Raw genomic sequence first — 25,852 nt, 5'->3', positions numbered from 1 at the left:
GAATAGAGGGGTTTTTCTCTGCCCATCGAATAACATATTTCTTCTCCAGATCTTATGTTGAGAGATCTTTTAGAAGGCTTGCCAGTTATCCTCTCAAACTGGAAAGAATGCTCTATAAGAAACCTTCTAGTAGTTCGATTTACTCCAAAAATGGAAAATATTTTTTTCCAAATTTGTTCCTTTCTTAGATAGCAAGCAGATCAGAATAGGAAGTGTTAGTTATTCAGTTGAGTTTGAGTTTATTTGTTTCTTAGTCTCCAAGTTTTAGGTGTTTAGTTTCTATTTCCATTGTTTTTTAATGTATTCAGTTTTGAATAGGCATATATAATGAAACCCCCATCGATTGTAATGGAAAACACATATTAATTAATAAAGTTGCTTGCTTGCAATTAGTCAACCTAAGATAGATAGGTGTAGTACATCAACTAAGAGAGTTGATGATGAGAGACCCAGACTGAGATAGTCTTTCTCCTACCCCCTTATTCTACGATCACTTGTCACCCTCTTCCCTTTCTTATTTTCAGTTTATCATTATTATAGAGTGTTATGTTGAAGGTAGAATCCAGCTTTGTTGAAGACCAAGAACAAACTAGAATCAAAGATCAATCCAAGCTGCCATAAAAATTTTCTTCCCTTAGCATCAAACATCAGATCTCTCAGATCTGTAGGCCATTCACCTAGCCCTATTAAGGGTTTGTTCCAACCTCCAAAAGGTGGACTCGATCTGCTTCTTGGAGCTGTTGGAGGCTTGCTTGAGCTATAACAAGAAATCTCCCACTTGAGCCCTCTAAAATCCTATTCTATTTGTGGTGTGTGATCATGATTGGTTTTGTACCTACTTGGTTGGTTGAAGCCAATTTTGAAGGTTAATTTGGGGACATTTTTGGCCATCTTCAACTATTTCAGGCTCATCTAAACTACGGTTTGGTGAGTTCTCAAATTTTTTCTATTTCATTCTATTAGTCAAATCTGAGTAATTTTTACTAGAGATCATATCTGAGTTTTTAATTTGACTTTGGGGTGGAGCTTGTATAATTATCGGGGTTGTTTGCTTAGATAAATGATCTTACATCAGAGGGTGTCAGGCTACATTTGGATATAGTAACTTGAATTGTTTGTTGGTACACCCCAATTGTTAAAATCATTCTCAATGCATCTACATCTAATAGAAAGTAGTTGGGAAAAAGAATATTTGTGTCACTCAAGGTTTCTACAGTTATAAATTATAAAGAAGTCTGTTCAAGATATTTACTTTAAGCCCATTTAATATTAGTGTGTATAAGCTCTATTAGTCGCAAGCTTATAGATTGATAAGCTTCTTTGGATGTTCTCTAATGGATAATTTTTTGAGTCTCTCTTTTCTTATAATTATGATATGTAATGTTTTAGTTTGATTATTCTTTATGCTTTTATCTTACCTTTCCAATAATTTAATTGAATTTAATTTAGGTACGTTGGAAAGTTATGGGCCAAGTGAGGACACATGTGAAGGCATTAAAGGACTCAGGTAAGCTATTTGTTTTGGAATGATTTGCCTTTTGTTTGTTTAGATCTTTTTGAACATTAATTGTTCTCTGAACTTAAGATTTATTAATATGGCTTTTGGCATGTCGTCTGCAGAAAATGCCGAGAAAGTATAAAAAACTTTTTAACCAAGGGTTTCAACTCAAACAACTTATCGCTTATGGTAAGTTCCTTTTTGCTGTAATTATTTTATTAATTGATCTTAATTTTGGCTAGTTTGTTGTCTCAATGGTTGTTTAGTAGCACACTTTTTGGTATTTCTTCATCTTGTATGATTTTTCCTATTTTCTTTTTTGTTCTTATTCACAACAATTTTTTTTTTAGGGTGATGTAGATGTTATATGTGGTGGACCTTCTTGACAAGAGATTAGTGGGTGTAACCGCTTTAGAAACAAGGACGCACCTCTGGAAGACAATAAAAACCATCAATTGGCGGTGTTTATGGACATTGTTAATTTCTTGAAACCCAAGTTCGTTCTGACGGAAAATGTGATTGATATTTTAAAGTTCGCTGCTGGATTTCTTGGGAAATATGCTATGGGCAGACTTGTTTCTATGAATTATCAAGCAAGGCTTGGAGTGATGGCAGCTAATTGCTATGGCCTTCCTTAGTTCTACATGTGCGTATTCTAATGAGGCGCTCGACCTACTGAGGCAAGTAGTAATTCTAGTAAAAATGAATCACGTGAAGAGCTTTTATTCATTTGCTATTTTCATTTTTGCAGACGCTGCCTCAATATCCATTGCTAACGCATGAGGTTGTTGTTAGAGGAAATGTCCCTTTCAATTTTGAGGTGCAAAAGTTTCAATATTATTGTGCTTATTTTCTTTAAAATTGTGATTATACTTTTGACTTATTCTCCTTAATATAGAAAGTATGGTTGCATATGATGGAAAATGCATTGCTTTTAGAGGATGGTATTTTAGATCTTCCCCAGTGAGTATAACACTTAATGATCATGTTTAAAGTTTCAATTTGTTAGTACAACATTATTTTGATAATTTTCATTGACGTTGTCAGGTCACTAATGATGAGAGCCTAGATGAAATGCCATATGGGAAGGCCCCTAAAATAGATTTCCAGCACTATATAAAATTGAATCGAACTTGTATATTTATGCTCATCTTCTCTAATTGATTTTTTTTCCTCATAAAATTAGTTTTTTTAAGAAAATTAAAATTTGGACATTAAACCTATTAATTGTTTATTCTTCTTTAAAACTTTATTGATGATGAGTCTCATATGAATTTGGTTGGATTGATGAGTTCAAAGTTGGAAGGGTAAATTTGGTTGCATCGTTAATTCCTCACAGAAGTGTTCCCCCCTTCCCCCCCCCCCATTTTTTATGTCATTGGAATAGAAACAACCAAAGCACATCAATACGTGGTAGCTTACTTTTGTACTCCCACACACAGTTGGCACTTAAGAGGCATATCGCAATGCTTTTGCACTTTCGAAAACTTGCAGTCTCAAAAGCACAGAAATACATGATCCTTAAGGGTTGGGATATACCCCTAATATCCACTGACTCGGAAGACTTAAGTCCGTGCTTGAACGTGGAACTTCACTACAATCCAGAAACACTTCTTACTTTTAGTTATCTTGTAGAAGTGTTCCTTGAGAGCAGAAATGCATTGAAGTGCTCTTAGTATGGAAACACTCGCACAAAGCAGGATTGGTGTTACTAAACATGGCCCTAGAAATGCATTTGAGGAATGTGATGTTGCTATACAGGATGCCCCTTATCGTTGTTATAGGAATAATAACTTATTTGTCCGATGGGAATTAAAAATTCTAGTCCCCACTAATATATAAGAAGAGTGGATTCCTAATTTTGTTGGCAGAAATGACTAGAATTCCAATTCAACCAGAAAAGTGATTATAACTATATTAAAAAATTAGAAAAATACAAGGCACTTTAAATTTATTTTTAAAATTACTGAATAATTGGTTTCCCTTGTATTCTAAGTGGTGGGTGGATCTGCTGATTGCCAATCTTGATAACCAGTTTGGGATTGTTCACATTCACTAATGTAGGTAAAATAATATTTATAATACATAAAGTAATAATAACTGAATTGACGATCAACAATAACTATTCAACTAATTGATAAGGTGGCGAAACGAAGTGGAACTGGATAAAAAACCAAGACTGACCTGAACAATTATTTGTGTTTAGTGCTCGATGCAGTAATGCATTTTGTTTGTCTTTCTAAATTGAATTTTGGTTATGTTGTTAAGTTTCTTCTTAAACAAGTAAGCATTAAGCCATAACTACTAGACAAACAGTAACTTTTTTCCACATGCAGATTTTTATGAGTGGTTTAGTTATTTTGTATGACTATAATTTTGTTTCTAACTAATGGTTTGCTTCAATAACAAAGTTGATGTCTGTTGCTAGTATTGACAAAAAAGAATTAAGCGAATCACTACAGAAGGCATTGCTATTTGATCACCGCCCTTTAAAATTGATTGCGGAAGATTATCAACGGGTTTACCGTATTCCGAAGAGAAATGTTTTAGTGCCGCTAAGACAAATGTTCATGAAAACATAGTTTCCTATATTACATTGTAATTTACTTGTTGATGCTTACTTTATTCTGTTGTCTCAAGGTGCAAACTTCAGGGATCTTCCAGGTGTGTTGGTTCGTCTAGATAAGAAAGTTGAATGTGATAAATATGTTAAAAGGGTGTACCTACTTTCTGGGAAGCCTTTGGTAATAGTTACTTTTTGTTGTACTATGTTACGTGCACGGAAGAGAACAAATAAAATTTAGAATGGGAGAATTTAAGAAGTAAAGACTAGGGAGAGAAAATAGAGAAAATAAATGATTTTGGCTAATGAGGAGGATGTCAACCTCTATCTCGTGAGAGAGAAGAGATAAGAATCTCTCAAGAGAAATTATAGGGAATGCGTTTTGACTAATTAGGAAGGAGAAGGGTCTCTTTCCTAATAGGAGAAATAATTGAGATTTTCAACTTCTCTCTTTCATTCTAAAACACTAATAAATAGGCTTAATAGCCATTACATAACTTCTCCCTCCACTTTTCTAATTTGGTTATAGGGGCTCCCACTACTTACATGATTACACTCATAATTACTTATTACTTCATGACTTCTAATAAAAACAATTACTTAAAAATCTACTAAAATAACTATTATCCACTAATCCCCTACAACATAACCACCTCACACAATCTTTCTTGTGTGTATATAACAATACTTTTCCCTTCGAAGAATCTTGTCCTCAAGGTTCAATTTGTGAAGTTGAATGATGGTGGCCAACCCACTTCCATGTCTTGATAATAATCAATAAAAACATCTTCTTCAAAATTCTTTTTCAGCTTTTGCAACTTAATCACACTATTTTTCATGGATAGCATTAACTTTTTCATTATCAAACCTAACTTGAGAATCTGTCTTTAGTTGACTGCGAACAACTCGAGATTGACCAGATTGCTTGGGGCACTTTTCAAGTGGATGGTTCATTTTAAGTTTTATTTATTCAGTTGGTGCAACGATCATATCGCTACTGATTTGGCATTTAACTTCTTTCTTCAACTCGACCAAGTCTTCCCAAACATGTTGAAAACCTTCCATCATTGTTTTGGATATTGTAAAAATGTTACGAATGTCTGATCGTAAATTTTCATTAATGGCCTCGATGATCTCTGGTGGGATACCCATCGTTGCAAAATCGTTGGCTCTAATACCATTTATTACGTGTATGGAAGAGAACAATTAAAATTAAGAATGAGAGAATTTATGAAGTAAAGACAATGGAGAGAAAATAGAGAAAATAAAGGATTTTGGCTAATTAGGAGGATGCCAACCTCTATCTTGTGGGAGAGAAAATATAAGAATCTCTCAAGAGAAATTATAGGGAATGGGTTTTGGCTAATTAGGAAGGTGAAGGGTCTCTTTCCTCATAAGAGAAATAATTGAGATTTTCAACTTCTCTCTTTCATTCCAAAACACTAATAAATAGACTTAATAGCCATTACATAACTTCTCCCTCCATTTCTCTAATTTGGTTACAGTTACTCCCACTACTTACACGATTACACCCATAATTACCTATTATTTAATGACTTATAATAAAAATAATTACTTAATAATCTACTAAAATAACTATTACCTACTAATCCCCTACAACATAACCACCTCACACGATCTTTGTTTTGAGTATGTAACATACTATCAGCTGTTTGGTCCACTTTCTTCACTTGTTGCCTTAATAATAAATGTATTGTAGGTGATTATGCAATGACTTTTGTCAATGGCTCATCATCTAAGAAAGTGATCGATTATCTCATTTTATATTGTATTTCTCACGTTTCAAAGTTTCATTTATTCTTTTTCTACTAATTAAAATAATGCAGGCCATTTGGTCAATTGTGGTGGGATTAAATCGTGGCAACAGTTGTGATAAGGGCAGAGCCACATAATCACGTAGTCTTCTTTTACATATCCTTCCTTTAATGCATTTGGTTTGCATTTATTTTTTCTTCCTGTGATTTGTTTATTTGTTGCAGTAGTATGAGCTTGATATTAATTACTTTGGATTTGTAAACAGATTCTGTTGCACCTGTTAACAAATCTAAGTAAGTGATTATGCAATAACTTTTGTCAATGGCTCATCATCTAAGTAAGTGATCGGTTATCTCATTTTATATTGTATTTTTTACGTTTCAAAGTTTCTGCTTTAATTATTTTTATACTGGCTAAAATAATGCAAGCGACATTTGGTCGATTGTGATGGGATGAAATCGTGGCAACAGTTATGACAAGGGCAGAGCCATATAATCAGGTAGCCTTCTTCTACATATCCTTCCTCTAATGCATATGGTTTGCATTTATTTTTCCATCCCATGATTTGTTTATTTGTTGCAGTAGTATTAGCTTGATATTAATTACTTTGGATATGTAAACAAATATGTTGCTCCCGGAGCAGGACAGAGTGTTAACCATCCGTGAAAACGCGCGACTGCAAGGGTTCCCAGATTTCTACCAGCTTTGTGGACCTATTAAAGAGATGTAAGAATTTCATAGATTTATGCGACCTACAGTTCTATTGTTCAATTATTTCTTCCCCTAAAACCATCTAGGAGAAGGTAATGTCTACTTTCTTTTCGTTATTTATTTACTTTTGAGAGTTGTAATAGGCATGGTCTATTTCTAATCATGATCGGTTGATAAGAATTTGCTTTGAAGAGATCTGTATAAAGTTGTGTAGACTCGTCGGTAAAAGAATGTATTTTTTGACATAAAATCAAGTTCTTTTTTCAAGCTTTATAGATTGTTAGCAAATTATTTAGCATGGTCTGTTAAATTTGGTTGGGTATTTTTGTTATGTTGGTTTATTTTACTAATGTTGGGTTGGTTCCTAACCAAAGTTGGTCTTTTTCTTCCATCGTTTTCATGTTCTGAGGCCTCTGACTTGTTTCTTTTGCAAACCTCCCAAGTGCCAGGGTACTAGTTTCAATTATTGTTATCAGTTTTGGTAGCACAGAGTGGCCATCTCTTGGTGTTGCAATAAAAGGCAGCCAATGCAATGAGTTGGATGTGTTTGACTGGTTGAAGATGACAACAATTATAATATCGGGCCCATGATAATTGTGCTCTGTCCATTCTTTTTGAAGTTGCATCTAAACTTTGATCCGTAATAATTTCAAACATTCAAGTAGTAATCTTTCCTGTGTAATGGAAGGCCAGAATGGTGTTCTATCTCCTATTATTTTAATCTTCTATATACCATCTTGTGAGGTACTCTTCCATTACTAAACCCACTAGAAAATACCAGTAAGATCCCCTTTACTGAAGGGTGTGGTCTGATGTTATGGTCCAAGGCGTTTCTTACTATTCAAATCATATAAGAGTAATACCTTATGATTCCGACTCAACACATCTCAACACAACCTTCTCCCAACTAGATGGATTTAGCTTATCCTTCTCGGCTACAATATCATTCATGTAGAACCACATAAGATATAAAGTAATAGCCAGCACACTAAAAAACCATTGTTTATCAGATTTAGATAACATATTTGATATAAAAAAAATATTTCACAAATGATTGTAGAGACGAAGAGGGATTTGTTTCAATTATGAGACCTAAAGGATTGGCAACCCATACTCTCTTTTGAGAGTTCACATTCAAAGTGAAGATACGAAATTGATTCTGGCTGAGAATTACACCAAACACAAGTATTTTTCATAGGGATCCATTTGCATAGGATATCCTTTACAGGGATACCATCATGGAGCAATCACCAAAGAAGCATTCTAAATTTTGGATGATCTAAAATTTTCCAAAGGATTTTTCACAATTTAGGAGGAAGCCTGTTGTGAACCACTCTCCTATAAGGTAAATCGCTATTAGAAATTCTATTTTCATAAAGGAATTTGACAGCTATCTTGATAGAAAAGCACCCCTCTTTCGATAAAGAACATTGCCATCAATTAGCTTCATTTGAGAGGGATAAATGACTAAGACCATTAACTACATTTTAGGGAAGATGAGCAAATAAAGTAGGCACATACCAAGTATTATTAGAAAGGAAATCCGTCACCTAATATAAAGAGTTGTTATCAATGCCATCAGGTATGCAAGAAGAAGGAATATTTATAGGTGAAGGGTCATACCAAACACTTGAGTTCATTCCATTTCCTATTTCAAGTGGGGTTTATTTATGTAATTTTTGAGTTTTTAGGTTTAACAACTATTGGTGTGATATGATTCGCAAATTTTTTGCTTGCACCTTCTCCATCAAGCTCTTGGCAACAACTTCGATTCTTTTGAACCTTACAAAGGGATACGCCAAGGATTCCCTCGTTGTCCTTATATTTATTTTTATTGCTATGGAATGCTTATCCTGTCTCCAAGTTTAATGAGACCTTAACCTTTTCAGGGGCATCAAAATTAGTCGGAATGCACTGGAGATAACTCACTTACTTTTTTACTGTTTTATCCCTAAAATGATATGGGCAACCAATTTAGATTAGTCAAGTATCAATATTGGTCTCGGCCAATATCGATATGATATAGCCAACACTATACCAATACTTTTTTTTTTTTTTTGGTTAACTACGGGTATCCAGGAATTTGATCTGACTATTCCCGCGAGCCCATATTGACCCTACAACCGCATGGACCGGGTCATACCAAGGTTGAATGAAAACCATTCAACTTTCACTAAAAGCAGTGAAGAGCACTAAACACCGTTGTATGAGTGGCCTAAGGTGTGCCTAGTGGGAGTCAAACTTAGAACGTCTGAGTTTACGACTCATACCAAGTTCATTGCTCATCAACTGCGCTACCCCCTCGGGTTACTATACCGATACTTAAAACCATGCCCACATCCCATAGACTTCACCAAAAAGGAAAATCCCATATTTGAGATAATCTCTTAATCCATGTGTTACAATGGTTAGATGAGACTCGTTGAATGATGTTGAAGGTATTTGGGACTTTATGCAGTAGAGGCACGTACCCCAATGGTTAAATTTTCTTCACCCACATTCAAGAAATTTTTTTCCAATGATGCTTGATACCTGTGCTTGGTATTACTCTCTTTACAAGTGACAACTCTCGTGGTACTCTCTCTCCTTTGCCTCCAGGGTGTCAACCAGTTAGGCCGAGTCTCCACAAATTCAAGGCCCCACATTATTGCCAACTATTAGTTAATCACACTTCATAGACCACGCATGGACATATTTATATTCGATTGATCAATTACTAATCTATGGTCGATTGATCGATTACTAATCTATGATCGGGCTAATTTGGTAATTGGGCTATACACAAGCGGGTTTTAATTAAACGATTTTGGTACCTTTCAATCTTGATCAAGCGTTGATCAAACCACAACCAAGCATTGAGAATGATGGAATATTAATAGGTCTAGGCCTAGCATTGATCCAATTTCAGGTGTTTTAACAACTTAGTTCTATTAAGGCCAACTTGTTTGGGCCAACTTTTGACTGAGGGTGTTAATCGATTCGGTTCCGGGGTAGGCTGTTTGATTAGGTTCCATACAAGATCTTTTAGGTAAAACCAAAATTGAATCATTTAATAAATGATTTCATTATTAAAACTGGAATCATTTATAAATGGTTTCGATTTAAACAGTTTTCAATGTTATCTAATTTTTTTATTGAAACAACTTCTTTACCTTCAAAAAGTTTAGTGAAATGAATGTAAATGGTAATATTAAATTGAATTTTCTATTGTTATATATATATATATATATTATTGATTGTTTAATGTAAACTTAAATTTTTTTTTATTGAAATATATGTAAGTTTAAAATTTAATGACTTAAACTTACTATGTATATATTAATCGGTTTAACATTTTATCAATCGCTTAAACTTTAAAATCAAAACCCAATCACAATTTCCATTTTAAATCAAAACTGAACAATTTAACAAACAGTTTTATGATGTAAACAGTTTGATTCAATTTTAACTTTAAATTTACATATTTATTTTGACACCTTGGCATTGTTTGATAACATTTATGTGTCTAGAAATAGCAGAAACGATTTTTCAAGTTTCTGGGAACGGCGACAGATTTTTTGGTATTTGATAAACTTGTTTCTTGAATTGAGTAGGATTGGGTAGATTCCCTAGGTTGGTGTGCATTTTGCTGTGGAATTTGAACTTCAATCCCAACAATGATTTAGTAATCGATTCATGAGGGTCCAGAGAGAATTGGAAGAAATCCACAGAGGAATCAATGGATGTGAATTTAAGGCTTCCACTAGTAAAGCAAAAATTCAATATATTCCTTCTTTTTTCCCTGGAGAATCTTTGAACTTTGGAAAGCCACTAGGTAAGGTAAATGTTAGGTTGGGTGATTCAACTTTTCATCGAGGGTTCATTGATTTTTTGGCTCACAAGTTGTTCAAAAAAACGGAAGAATGAGTCTAACTTGTTTCATCAAAACCGTTTATAGACACATAAATAAGCATGGATTTCTATTTTTGTTTTAAGAAACAAGTGAAACGAAACAAGTCTATCAAACTATTTTTGGGTGTTTTTCCCTTTTATGATCATAAAAAAAATGGAAAAACATGTTTCTAAAAGCGTTATCAAACGGTGTCTAACCTATCTTATCCTACTACCGACATGGAGCCTTGTTCCCATAAGGGCATAGTGGGAATCCTCTTCCAGAAAAGAATATCACGTTTTAAATTCAATCGATCACCAGCTCACCACAATTGAGTGCTCAATATGGTTACCGATACAGTAAGCTCACGAGTACCAGGATATAGAGATTCTAATCTAATGGTCTCAACATAAACCCTTGTGAAGATCGACCACTGAATGGGAATCCACTTCGAATCAACTAAGCCGCTACTCACGTCTTAACTAAAGCCATGTAAGGACTGGACTTCTGGGCGTATTCTAATCCAGTTCATAAGTCCCTAAAATTTTGGTTTCCCGCTCACCACTCACTCGTTCCCTTCTTCAAAAGTTTTAAATCCATTACTATTTATAGAGCTCTCTCTCATAAAACGTGTTTTTCCCCTTGCTTCATTCATTCCACTTTATTATTTGGTGAGATATATAGTGGAAGTTTGGTTTGGATTAGGTCCGGTGATTTTTAACTTTTTGCATTGAGAGGGTTTTCCACATTAAAAATCGGTGTCTTCTTTTGTGGTGTGGCTCGATCAATTTTATTTGCATTATTGGTTATTTGCACATAGTTATTGATTTTGTATCTCTATTATTTGTACAAAGGTGGTGAAAAATGAATTTGTGTATTTTCTCAACAAGTGGTATCAGAGCTTTGGTTGTAAGTGTGTGTAAAAAATGGAAGAGAACACTAGAACAAAGATGATAAGTTTGAATGGAAGCTACTTAGTAATTTAGAACGCAAAAATGGAAGACTTATTGTATTATAAATATAAGAGAATTATTCTACCTTGTGACTTTTATTTTGATATGTCCTACTCGTTGACTTACTCAACAATTGCAAACATAGCCACTAATACACTCTCTTCTTTGTAACCTAGTAGATTCTTTGCAGTCTTTATTTTAATTTTCTATTTATTCCACTCATTAGTAATATACATGAGGTGCTTTGGTTCTTATTAATGACATGTTTGATATTTTTCAGAAATTTCAAGAGCTAGTACTGAATCGACAATTTCTAGTGAGACTAGTTTAGATGGTACAACAGATGAAAGCAAGTCCAATGCTGATTTCACCTTATTAGATTTATATTCTGGTTATGGAGCCATGTCGATTGGTTTATGCCTTGGTGCTAACTTATCAGACATAAACCTTCTTACCGTAAGTTATTTGTACTTACTTGGGCTTGATATATTTTTATGCTTTCATCTTCTTTTATGTATTTATCTTTTCACTTGGGCTCAACAGAACATAAATCTTACATTTGTCTTTCACTAAATTGGTTTTTGTTTGCACTGTAAAATGCATTCGATCTTCAATGTACAAAAATGGGCTGTTCATATTAACAAATATGCTTACGAAAGCTTGAAGTTGAACACCCTGAAACGGAGGTATAGATCTATGTTCTATGCTGTCCATTTATTTATGTTTTTATGTCATTGTGCACACAGATAATGCATCCTGCAGTATATCTAAAGTGTGTGGTTTTTAGGTGAGGAATGAATATGTTGAAGATTTTCTACAATTGCTCAAGGAATGAGAAAAATTTTGCAAGGAATTTTGCTTGTTCAAAAAGATATAACACCAATAGTTGGGGAAGAAGATGAAGAAGAAGGCGAAGAAGATGGATTAGTAGTTCCCAAAGGGGAGTTTGAAGTTGGAAAGTTGCTTGCGATTTGCTATGGAGACCTGAACCACTGCAAGAAAAGTAGAATCTATTTCAAAGTATCTTCTTTATACCAATAAATTTTTATTAGTTCTTGTGCATTGATCTACCTTCTTCGCTATGTTATCAATTTGGGAGACTAATATTTGCATCTAGGTTAATAAACTCATAATTATGTTATTCGTCGATATGCTATGCATGTGGTGGATTAGGACTTTGGATCCCACATTTATGAGTCCACTCAAGTGACATATGGGCTCTCAAATAATACAAATTTATGATTATCTTCTTGATTTTACTGCCATAACATTACTTGAATTGAATTTAAGTAAACTTTCTTTTGACAATGTTAATTTTTTTGGGGTAAAGAATACATGCAAATGGGTAAAATATAAAGGCTATCATTTGTTGAGAATGATTTGGTTCCCTTTGTATGGGGATTTGGTAACACATCCACGAATGTCATCTAATCTAAGTGTTTTTTTGGTAATAACTCATAATTTCTTGGGAGTAGGGTAAGAACAATGAATGTCTGCCTTAGGTATTTTGTTTTTATTTTGGTTGTACCGTTGTTAAATATGTGTCCATGAGTTTCCCATGATTGTATAATTATTGCCTTAAAGACCTTGTTTTAATATATATTTCATATATTTCATATGCTTTTGACTTATTCTCCTTAATATAGAAAAGTATGGTTGCATATGAAGGAAAATGCATTGCTTTTAAAGGATGATATTTTTTATCTTCCCCCAGTGAGTATAACACTTTAATGATCATGTTTAAAGTTTCAATTTGTTAGTACAACATTATTTTGATAATCTTCATTGATGTTGTCAGGTCACTAATGATGAGTGCCGAGATGAAATGCCATATGGGAAGGCCCTAAAATAGATTTCTAGCACCATATAAAATTGAGTCGAACTTGTATATTTATGCTCATCTCCTCTAATTGATTTTTTTTTTCATAAAATTAGTTTTTTTAAGAAAAGTAAAATTTGGACATTAAACCTATTATTGGATTATTCTTCTTTAAAACTTTATTGATGATGAGTCTCATATGAGTTTGGTTGGATTGATGATTTCAAAGTTAGGAAGGATAAATTTGGCTGCATCGGTAATTCCTCATAGAAGTGTTCCCCCCTCACCCCCCCTTTTTTTTATGCCATAGAAATAGATCAACCAAAGCACATCAATACGTGACAGCTCACTTTTGTACTCCGACACACAGCTGGCACTTAAGAGGTATATCGTAATGCTTTTGCACTTTCGAAAACTTACAGTTTCAAAAGCACATAAATACATGATCCTTGAGGGGCGGAGATATACCCCTAATATGCCTCGAAAGACTTAAGTTTGTGCTTGAACATGGAACTTCACTACAATCCAGAAACACTTCTTACTTTTAGTTATCATGTAGAAGTGGTCCTTGAGAGCAGAAATGCATTGAAATGTTCTTAGTGTGGAAACACTCGCACGAAGCAGGATTGGTGTTACTAAACATCGCCCTAAAATTGCATTTAAGGGACGTGATGCTGCTATACAGGATGTCCCTTATCGTTGTTATAGGAATAACAACTTATTTGTCCAATAGGAATTAAAAATTCTAGTCCCCATTAATATATAAGAAGAGTGGATTCCTAATTTTATTGGCAGAAATAACTAGAATCCCTATTCAACCAGAAAAGTGATTATAACTATATTAAAAAATTAGAAAAATACAAAGCACTTTAAATTAATTTTTAAAATTACTGAATGATTGGTTTCCCTTGTATTCCAAGTGGTGGGTGGATCTGCTGATTGCCAATCTTGATAACCAGTTTGGGATTGTTCACATTCACTAACGTAGGTAAACTAATATTTTCAATACATAAAGTAATAAATACTGAATTGATGATCAACAATAACCATTCAATTAATTGATAAGGTGGTGAAAAGAAGTGGAACTGGATAAAAAATCAGGATTGGCCTAAACAATTATCTATGTTTAGTGCTCGATGCAGCTATGTGTTTTGTTTATCTTTCTAAATTGAATTTTGGCTATGCAATTAAGTTTCTTCTTAACCAAGTAAGCATTATGCCATAACTACTAGACAAACAATAACTTTTTCCATATACAGATTTTATGAGTGGTTTAGTTTATTTTGTATGACTATAATTTTGCTTCTAACTAATGGTTTGCTTCAATAACAGAGTTGATGTTTGTTGCTAATATTGACAAAAAAGAATTAAGTGAGTCACTACAAAAGGCATTGCTATTTGATCACCACCTTTTAAAATTGAATGTGGATGATTATCAACGGGTTTGTTGTATTCCGAAGAAAAAGGTTTCAGTGTTGTTAAGACAAATGTTCATAAAAACATAGCTTCCTATATTTCATTGTAATTTACTTATTGATGCTTACTTTATTATGTTGGTCTCAGGGTGCAAACTTCAGAGATCTTTCTGGTGTATTGGTTCGCCCAGATAAGAAAGTTGAATGGGATAAATCTGTTGAAAGAGTATACCTACCATCAGGGAAGCCTTTGGTAATAGTTACTTTTTGTTATACTATGTTATATGCACGAAAGAGAACAAATAAAATTAAGAATGAGAGAATTTAGGAAGTAAAGACCAGAGAGAGAAAATAGTGAAAATAAAGGATTTTGGCTAATTAAAAGGATGCCAACCTCTATGTCGTGGGAGAGAAAAAATAAGAATCTCTCAGAAGAAACTATAGGGAATGGGTTTTGGCTAATTAGGAGGGAGTCGGGCCTCTTTTCTTATAAAAAAATTATTGGGATTTTTAACTTCTCTCTTTCATTCCAAAACACTAATAAATAAGCTTAATAGCCATTATATAACTTCTCCCTCCAGTTCTCCAATTCGGTTACAACTACTTCCACTACTTATACGAATACACCCATAATTTTCTATTACTTCATGACTTATAGTAAAAACAATAACTTAATAATCTACTAAAATAACTATTGCCCACTAATCCCCTACAACATAACCACCTTACACGATCTTTCTTTTGAGTATGTAATATTACTTTCTCCTTCGAAGAACCCTGTCCTCAAGGTTCAATTTGTGAAGTTGAATGGCGGTGGCCAATCCACTTCTATGTCTTGATAACAATCAACAAAAACATCTTCTTCAAAATTCTTTTTTAGCTTTTGCAACTTAATCACGATATTTTTCATAGATAGCATTAACTTTTTTAGTATCATACCTGGCTTGAGAATCTTTGTCTTTAGTTGATTACGAACAACTTGTGGTTGACCAGATTGCTTGGGAAAATTTTCAAATGGATAGTTCACTTTAAATTTTATTTGTTTGGTTAGTGCAACGATCATATCGCTACTGATTTGGCGTTTGACTTCTTTCTTCAACTCAGCCAAGCCTTCCTAAACACGTTCAAAACCTTCCATCATTGTTTTGGATATTGCAAAAATGTTACGAATGTCTGATCGTAAATCTTCATTAATGGCCTCGATGATCTTCGATGGGATACCCATTGTTGCAGAATTGTTAGCTCTGATACCACTTGTTACGTGCACGGAAGAGAACAAATAAAATTAAGAATGAGAGAATTTAGGAAGTAAAGATCAAGGAGAGAAAATAAAGGATTTTGGCTAATTAGGAGGATGCCAACCTCTATCTCGTGGGAGAGAATGGATAAAAATCTCTCAAAAGAAATTATAGGGAATGAGTTTTGGCTAATTATGAGGAAGCTGGGTCTTTTTCATCATAAGAAAAATAATTGAGATTTTTAACTTTTCTTTTTCATTCCAAAACACTAATAAATAGGCTTAATAGCCGTTACATAACTTCTCCCTCCACTTCTCCAATTCGGTTACAACTACTCTCACTACTTACACGATTACACCCATAATTATTTATTATTTCATGACTTATAATAAAAACAATTACTTAATAATCTACTAAAATAACTATTACTCACTAATCCCCTACAATATAACCACCTCACACAATCTTTCTTTTGAGTATGTAATATACTTACAGTTGTTTGGTCATCTTTCTTTACTTGTTGCCTTAACAATAAATGTATTGTAAGTGATTATGCAATGACTTTTGTCAATAGCTCATCATCTAAGTAAATGATTGGTTATCTCATTTTATATTGTATTTTTCACGTTTCAAAATTTCTTTTATTCTTTTTATACTGACTAAAATAGTGCAGGCCATTTGGTCGATTGTGGTGGGATGAAATTGTGGCAATAGTGGTGACAAGGGTGGAGCCACATAATCAGGTAGTCTTCTTCTACATTCCTTCCTCTAATGCATCTGGTTTGCATTTATTTTTTCTTCCCATGATTTGTTTATTTGTTGCAGTAGTATTAGCTTGACATTAATTACTTTGGATTTGTAAACAGGTTCTGTTGCACATGTTTACAAATCTAAGTAAGTGATTATACAATGACTTTTGTCAATGGCTCATCATCTATGTAAGTGATCGGTTATCTCATTTTATATTGTATTTCTCACGTTTCAAAGTTTCTGTATTTATTCTTTTTATACCGGCTAAAATAATGCAGGCCATTTGGTCGATTGTGGTGGGATGAAATTGTGGCAACAGTTGTGATAAGGGCAGAGCCACATAATCAGGTAGTCTTCTTCTACATATCCTTCCTCTAATGCATCTGGTTTGCATTTATTTTTTCTTCCCATGATTTGTTTATTTGTTGCAGCAGTATTAGCTTGATAATAATTACTTTGGATTTGTAAACAGATCTGTTGCTCCCGGAGCAGGACAGAGTGTTAACCATCCGTGAAAACACGCGACTACAAGGGTTCCCAGATTTCTACTGGCTTAATGGACCTATTAAAGAGAGGTAACAATTTCATAGATTTATGCAACCTACAGTTCTATTGTTCAATTATTTCTTCCCCTAAGACCATCTAGGAGAAGGTAATGTCTACTTTCTTTTGGTTATTTATTTACTTTTGAGAGTTTTAATAGGTATGATCTATTTCTAATCATGATAGGTTGATAAGAATTTGGTTTGAAGAGATCTGTATAAAGTTGTGTAGACTCTTTGGTAAAAGAATGTCTGTTTTTGACATAAAATCAAGTTCTTTTTTCAAGCTTTATAGATTGTTAGCAAGTTATTTAGCATGGTCTGTTAAATTTGGGTTGGGTATTTTTGTTATGTTGGTTGATTTTACTAATGTTGGGTTGGTTCCTAACCAAAGTTGGTCTTTTTCTTCCATCATTTTCATGTTCTGAGGCCTCTGACTTGTTTCTTTTGCAAACCTCTCAAGTGCCAGGGTACTAGTTTCAATTATTGTTATCAGTTTTGGTAACACAGAGTGGCCATCTCTTGGTGTTGCAATAAAAGGCAGCCAATGCAATGAGTTGGATGTGTTTGATTGGTTGAAGATGACAACAATTATAATATCGGGCCCATGATAATTGTGCTCTGTCCATTCTTCTTGAAGTTGCATCTAAACTTTGATCCGTAATAATTACAATCATTCGAGTAGTAATATTTCCTGTGTAATGGAAGGCCAGAGTGGTGTTCTATCTCCTATTATTTTAATCTTCTCTACACCATCTTGAGAGGTAATCTTCCATTACTAAACCCACTAGAAAATACTAATAAGATCCCCTTTACTGAAGGGTGTGGTCTGATGTTATGGTCAAAGGTGTTTCTTACTATTCAAATCAGATAAGAGTAATACCTTATGATTCCGACTCAACACATCTCAATTCAGCCTTATCCCAACTAGATGGGTTTGGCTTATCCTTCTCGGCTACAATATCATTCATGTGGAACCACATAAGATATAAAGTAATAGCCAACACACTAAAATACCATTGTTTATTAGATTTAGATAACACATTGGATATAAAAAAAAATATTTCACAAATGATTGTAGAGACGAAGAGGGATTTGTTTCAATTATGAGACCCAAAGGATTGGCAACCCATACTTTCTTTTGAGAGTTCACATTCAAAGTGAAGATACGAAATTGATTCTGGCTGAGAATTACACCAAGCACGAGTATTTTTCATAGGCATCCATTTGCATAGGATATCCTTTACAAGGATACCATCATGGAGCAATCGCCAAAGAAACATTCTGAATTTTGGATGAACTTAAATTTTCCAAAGGATTTTTCACAATTTAGGAGGAAGCCTGTTGTGAATCACTCTCCTACTAGGTATATCGCTATTAGAAATTCTATTTTCGTAAAGGAATTTGACAGCTATCTTGATAGAAAAGCACCCCTCTTTCGATAAAGAACATTGCCATCAATTAGCTTCATTTGAGAGGGATAAATGACTAAGACCATTAACAACATTTTAGGGAAGATGAGCAAATAAAGTAGGCACATTCCAAGTATTATTAGAAAGGAAATCCTTCACCTAATAGAAAGAGTTGTTATCAATGCCATCAAGTGTGCAAGGAGGAGGTATATTTATAAGTGAAGGGTCATACCAAACACTGGAGCTCATTCCATTTCCTATTTCAAGTGGGGTTTATTTGTGTAATTTTTGAGTTTTTAGGTTTAACAACTATTGGTGTGATATGATTCGCAAATTTTTTGCTTGCACCTTCTCTATCAAGCTCCAGGCAACTACTTCAATTCTTTTAAACCTTACAAAGGAATACACCAAGGATGCCCTCGATGCCATTATATTTATTCATATTGGTATGGAATGCTTATCCTGCCTCCAAGTTTATTGAGACCTAAACCTTTTCAAGGGTATCAAAATCAGTCGGAATGCACTAGAGATAACTCTTTTACTTTTAGCAGATGATACCCCCTTTTCTTCAGAGCCACACCTTGGAAGATGTTTCTACTCTTAAAGTCATCCTTTCCCTCTTTGAAGATATGTTTGTTCAACTGATCAACTTTTCCTATGAGTAGCATCTTTATTTTAGTAGTAACACTTCGAATTCCATTAGAAACTCTTTTCAAGAGCACATTGGGAATCAAGGATATGGCCACCACTTCCAACTACCTTGGTTCAGCTCTGTTTCCCATCAAATCAAAACATCGGTGACTTAATCACATCATCTTTCAGTTTAGTAACCAGTTATCTGATTCAAAAAAAAAATTACTCACTTAGTGTTCAGTTCTATCCCAACTTCCTTTATGTTTTGCTTTCCTTTTCCTAAGTCTGTGTGTTTATACTCCATGAATGTTGCCTTTTGGAAAAACAAAAAAGAATCAGAAAAGGCCTTAATCTCATTTCTTTGTTGTCCATCTGGACCCTAAATGCGAGGGAGGTTTGTCTATCCGCAGTGCTCTTACTCATAATAAAGCCTTATTAAGGAAGTTAGGATGCAATATTGATTTCACAATCTGACAGCCTTTGGGTTAAGGTTTTAAAAATCTAAGTATTTCCCTTCTACTTCTATCCTTGATACTAACCACAAGTGGCCAAGTGGGTCTTGGATTTGTAATGGTCTCCGATCTATTTTTCCTTATTTGAGAAATATGATTTGTTCCATGAACATTTGGAACGATGCATGGATCCCCAAGTTGGAAAATTTCTGACTCCTACTCTCAATCCTAAACCATCCCACCCTTCACAGTTTTAAAGATCTACTCCTTAATAAAGGTTGGAACCTCCCTCTAATGTACAATATCTTCCCTAGGCAAATAGCCGACTCCATCTCATCGATACCTAAGTTTTGATCCTCATGATCATGAGGAATTTTTCACCTCCACACCAAATCTAGAAGGTTTTCAACGAAATCAACAGCTTCCTTCATGTTCTCCCAATCCTATCAAATCACCAACCCCTCCTCCATTAATATTTGGGAGATAATTTGGGGGTCTCAAGATTCACCCAAACTTCAAATATTTTACTTAGAAAGTCTTTAGAGGAGGAATCCCCACACTCTTTAAAATTCAACTGTCATACCACTAGATGACTGTTACAGGCTATGAAATTCCGGCCCACGATCAGATTGTGATGAATACAAAAGTCTGTATTTTTTATGTGTTTTGTATATGACAACCATGTTGATGTATGATTGGATGTTAAAATAGGTTTATTCATATGCTTAAAGAAAGATGGAACCCAAGCTAAGAAAGATGACATGATAGAGATTGATAAGAGTTGTTGTTGACGGTCTTCAATGTGGAGCTACAGTCATCTGTGCCATGAGAGACTGATGTGCTTTAAGGTAGAATTTAGATTGAAGAAGTTTTTCATGAAGATCAAGATTATGGATCTTGAACATGTCATTTATGTATAATTTTGATGTTGATGTCCACAAGAGTAAAATGCCCATAAAAATTGACGTAAATGAAAAAAAACCTGAAAACTAGGAGGTTTAACGGTTTAACTTAGAAAACACTTTGATCGTGATGCTCACGGTTTTTAATGACTAGCTGCAGTCATCCGAGCTTCGTTGAAAATATTTAAATGGGTAAACTTCAATCCCATCTCTTGAACTAAGGCAAAATATCAACTAGACCCACCACCTTTGCCGAAGTATCATTCCCCTTCCCGACAAAAAGATGCTATCTAACAGCCCCTCAACTGTTAGTTCTGGCTGTTAAGTCAAGTTAATTTTTTCATAATCTCCAAAATACCCCCTATTTGTGTAGTACCAAAGTGCATCAACATGGGAAATCATATAAGGAACTCACAGCCAGAACTAACGATTGGGGCTGTTAGATAGCATCTTTTTCTTGTAGGGGAGGGGAGTGATATTTTCGCAAAGGTGGTGGATCCAATTGATATTTCGCCTTAGTTCAGGGGAGGGGAGTGAAGTTTTCCCTATTTAAATTAAAACTAATATACTCATGGATATTCACTCGTGGATGCTTCCGTCAAGTTAAAATCAGTGGATTTTTGAGTCCCTTGTTTTGCGGTCATATGTGGTAACGCATCGTCTTCTGTGACATAAGCATTTAATGATCCACACATAGTAAAGATTGATTTATTTATTGATTTTTAAATACAAGACTCGGATCTAACAAATTGTGAGAAACTCTAGGTATCTCAAATGAAGTACTCTAGGCTCTCAAATGAAGTTTATGAGCTCTAACAACTAGTTTTCCTTGGAACTAAGATTATCTTGACAATTTGAGTTGATTAAATGCTTCCAATTATGATCAAACTCAAAAAAAGTTCAAACTTAAATTTGAATATCTTAGGGAAAACCGTGTTTGACTCAATCGACTACTTTGTTACAATAGAAGTCACGAGTTTATAACCAAGAAAAGGACTTTGGATCATCAGAAAGAATGAGCTTAAAAGAATATATCATTTTGAAAATGACTAAGTATTCTTGTAAGAGTCAGATGGGCTTCAAGGTGCAATTTAATAGTTATGAAGAAGCCATTTTGATGCAAGTTGGTATTAGTTTGGAGAAGCTTACTGTTGTATTAGTGTACAAAGGTGAAATCCTTGGCCGGTGTTCTTGGTGCTCAATCCGATGGACTGTGATTGAGTTTCTGTGAAATTCTTAGCCTAGTGTGGAATGGGTGCTCAATCTGGATTGTGACCAAGTTGTGATGATCTAGGTGCTAATCCGATAGACTCTGGTTGGTTGCCAATCCAAGGAAATGAGATTGGTATGTAAAACTGAATTCTTGCCATTTGGAAATGACTCCCTATGATAGAAAATGAAATCCTTAGTTTGGTGGACTTGGGTAGTAAATGTAGGATCTTGGATCCAAACCACTCTAAATCCTTGTACCTCCCATTATCTCTTACTCTATCTCTCCATTGCAATCTTTATATTATTCTCTACTTCTTTTTCCATACATACAATCTACCTTGAAGATATTTCCTTTTGTTAGCAAGTAGTTAAATCCAAAAGTTTTAACGAGTGATTATTCTCTGCAGTGAGCATCGGATGGCTACAGAGGATGTTTTTGCAAAGATAACTAAGTTAGTGCCTCATTCCTTCAAAGTGGTAGAACCCAAAAGTAGTTCAAGATACTTAGTAGCAAAACAATCTAGTCTTCAACCCATTGACGTTGAAGTAACAGATTATAGATGCTTTAGATCTTTATTCTTTGATTGACAAAATGACTAACAGTCCTAAGCTCGTTGCAAGGTCTCGGTCCCATTAACTTTGGCATAATATTGTCCTCTTTTACCCATAGGTCTCAAGGTTTTGAAACGCATTGTATCATGTTGAGGTTAAATTTTATCAACTAACCCAGTAATCTCCCCCTTAGGCGGTGTAGGACTAAAGTTTACACACCTTTACCGATGTCTTAAATACCTTGGTACTTACCGTATTCTTGGTGGGAACATCTCACTGATTTCCCAGGCGGGATTGATACTTACCGTATTCTTAGGTGTCACACTATCTATTGTTAACCGATGGGAGAAGGATTTAAACCTCCATTCATTCCAACTTGAATCAACATCACACCACAAACCACAGAACCCACCACCTTTGGAATTCTATCATTGCCTTCCCTCTTCAGACAAATCTATCACCATTTCCGATGGGAGCTTTGATCACAATACTAATGAAGGAGGCTGGGAACAATAATTTTATCTAACCAACAATTTGCTTTCTCCCACTCCAATTTTGAACTTATAGGTTCAGCATAAGAAGCTGAGGCATTAGGGATCGAGTAAGGAGTCGATAGTGCACTATCAATAGGAGGACAGATTAGAAAAAGCCTTGGGAGTTTTTCTCATTTCTTTATGATATTCAGTCTTATTTAAAATATTTTGATTCGGTTAGTATTAAGAAGATAGATATAGACAATGTATCTATGTGGTTCACACTTTACTAGTCTAAGCTAGGATTAGACATATGCAGAAGATGTCAGAAACAATATTATTAATATCTATTTATCTTAGTTTTAAATAAATCATGTTTCTTAAATTTTTTTTCTTGAACACCAATATTATGATAATATCAATTAATGAAATATTTTTGAAAAATGTTTTTGATCCAATTACTGACACATAATCTCGATAGACTTAAAATTGTGAATATCTACCATTTTGGGGAGTTAAGGGTATAAAATATCTATTAATATCTTAATAATATCATTAATTAGGTACGATACCTAATGGGATTCCACTTCTTCCCTCCTTGTAGCAAATAAGGGCACTTCTCATTGAAGTGATTAACAACATATACAGTAATATTGGGATTTAGGGATTAAAAATCCCAAACACTGTCCAATAAGGTAGCCCACAATTAGTAGGCAACCAAAACTTATAAAAGGAGAAAGGGGAAGGGAGATTGCCATGATTAGGCTTTTCCTCTGGCCCCTCCTTTCTGGTTGGTGAAAATTTGGGTTTTGGAAACCTACAGGTGAGAGAGTGTCAGTGAATTTTTCCTTACTTAAAGTAAGAATTGCAATGGCGAGTTCCTTGATTTGTTCTAGTGAGAAAGAGCTAAGATCGTCTTGAGGGACTTCGATTGTTGTTCATAAATAATTTATTTCTCACCCATAATTTTCATATGGTAAATATCCCAAACTCTGATCGATCGGATTCTTTCACCAACATGAGGTTGAATCGAAGGGTTACATTTTTCATGATTTCAACTTTAATTCAAGTTCAATGCAAGGATCCCAAATTTTAATTACAAACTAATGCATCATCTAAAAAGTATTACTAAAGTAATGAATCTCGACTCCAATTGAACATGCATCACTCGTGAGTGTGTTGACTCTATTGAGAATAAGGAACAACAATATAACCAATTAAGCCATATTTCTCAATAAGACTTTAGACATACCTTTTTGTTATAGTGTATAAATTTAGAATTGATGTGTGATGATATTAGATAATATATCTTGAAATATATATATATATATATATATTGTTATAGCAAACACCAACAAATACTAAAATAAACAAAAACATATCTACACAACACACAGAGATTAATGAGGTTTACACACCGATATGATGTGTTACGTACTCGAAGAAGAAAAAGTTTCACTACGTAAAAGAGAGATTACACTCAAACAATGACAAAAAAAACTCACCCTGAAACCCTACCTTGAAAAACCCCCAAATTATTACTGCTTGCTCAATAAGACGATAGTACATTATATACTCCTCCAAGTCGCGGGACAATCCATCGGGCTGCTATCGATCGAGTCATTCATCAAAACGAATCAAAAAATTCGAGACAAACTTAACATATATGCTTTAATGTTGAATGTAATAATGGTTTCAACCGCTAGATGCATATATTCATGTAATAATTCCTTAATTTTATAAATAGAATATCATTTTTTTTTCTTTTTTTTAAAATCTACTCATTTAAAGCCTTTAATGTCCATCTTCCATTTTTTTCCAGTCACTGTATTAATAGAATTCATGGCTACATGGCAAATTAAGTCATTAATCATTTCGCTCATTTCCTTTGCAACAGATGAAATTCAAAATAAAGAGTAGATAATTACTTAAGATAAAATCATCATTATATAATCCGACATAACATATGATCGTGGTCCCCAAATATTATTGATTCTTCTATATGTATTTCGTTTTCCTCAGTTGACGTTTGAAGAAGACATGGGATCCGCTGGTGTGGCCTCTACTCCACTCAAGTTGGAAAGTGGGTAGTAATTATGGGACCATTACTGCTACCACCACTACTACCTCCACCACCGCCCCCTCTTCGTCATGATGTCATGGAGAGGGCAACTGGGCAGCAACGGACCAAACCAGACGCAGACTTTAATGAAGCAGTGAACAATGAGCACTGGTGGTCAAAGAGTAATGAACACAACAATGCATATAAGAAAAACTATGTATGGTGATGGGACCACTACAATGACTGATTGATACAAGTGGAAGAGGGGTGGTGCAAGAAGATTAAATGAAACAATTGGGCCAACCATGCTCAACTACCATCATTCATGGACTACTCTCATAGAACATACATCTCTTTCATGTCCATAGATTGCACCACCACTTTGACATACCAGAAAACCTGCAGATAAGAATTTAAAATGAAAAAAATGGGAAGAAAATGAGAAGGGAAAGCAAAAAAAAAAAAAAAAGCCCTAAGATGTACCACAACATAACCCTTTGGATCAAGGAGAGAATGACCTAGCTGAGAGGGTTGTTTCATATTTGTCCATACCTATATAAATTTTAGAGCAAGCAGAGAAACAGATGGGAGAGGAGAATGCATTAAAGTTGGAAGAAAGTAGGTTATGGGTTAAGTTTTGTTTTGTTACCTCCTAATTACCACCTTGATTGAGAAAAATAGAATGAAAGCGGTGAAAAGGGGAGCCATACTGAAACATAATCACAAAGGTTTTACAAAGAGAAACCAACAGAGCTCGGTTGGCAGGATGCCCACCTCCATTGTAGCTATCGAGAGAGAGAGAGAGAGAGAGAGAGAGAGAGAGAGAGAGTTATTCATCTTGAGGTGGAGGTGGACAGAATGCCAATAAACTCTGTAAGAAACACTTTGTTAAACCCAAATGAAATATGAAGAGCTCAACAAACACCACATGAAAATCCAGTTCTCTTGCCTTCATTCCCACCGCAGGACAACGTATATAAATAGAAATAGGGGGCCATATATATATAAATATATAAAC

At 34.4% G+C, this 25,852-nt stretch overlaps 1 long non-coding RNA gene across 1 annotated transcript; it reads right to left on the bottom strand.

Annotated features, from left to right (window-relative positions):
- Positions 1-24,675: 24,675 nt before the first annotated feature.
- Positions 24,676-25,852, bottom strand: LOC122072687. The gene is made up of 2 exons (XR_006138570.1): positions 25,484-25,852; positions 24,676-25,233 (listed from the first exon to the last, which is right to left on the bottom strand). It is a non-coding gene; the product is annotated as an uncharacterized LOC122072687 (long non-coding RNA).

This window comes from Macadamia integrifolia, chromosome 3 (assembly GCF_013358625.1).
Source record: "Macadamia integrifolia cultivar HAES 741 chromosome 3, SCU_Mint_v3, whole genome shotgun sequence".
Classification (NCBI taxonomy): Eukaryota; Viridiplantae; Streptophyta; class Magnoliopsida; order Proteales; family Proteaceae; genus Macadamia; species Macadamia integrifolia.
Note: the sequence above shows the minus strand (reverse complement) of the source record. Positions and strands in the feature narration are given on the sequence as shown.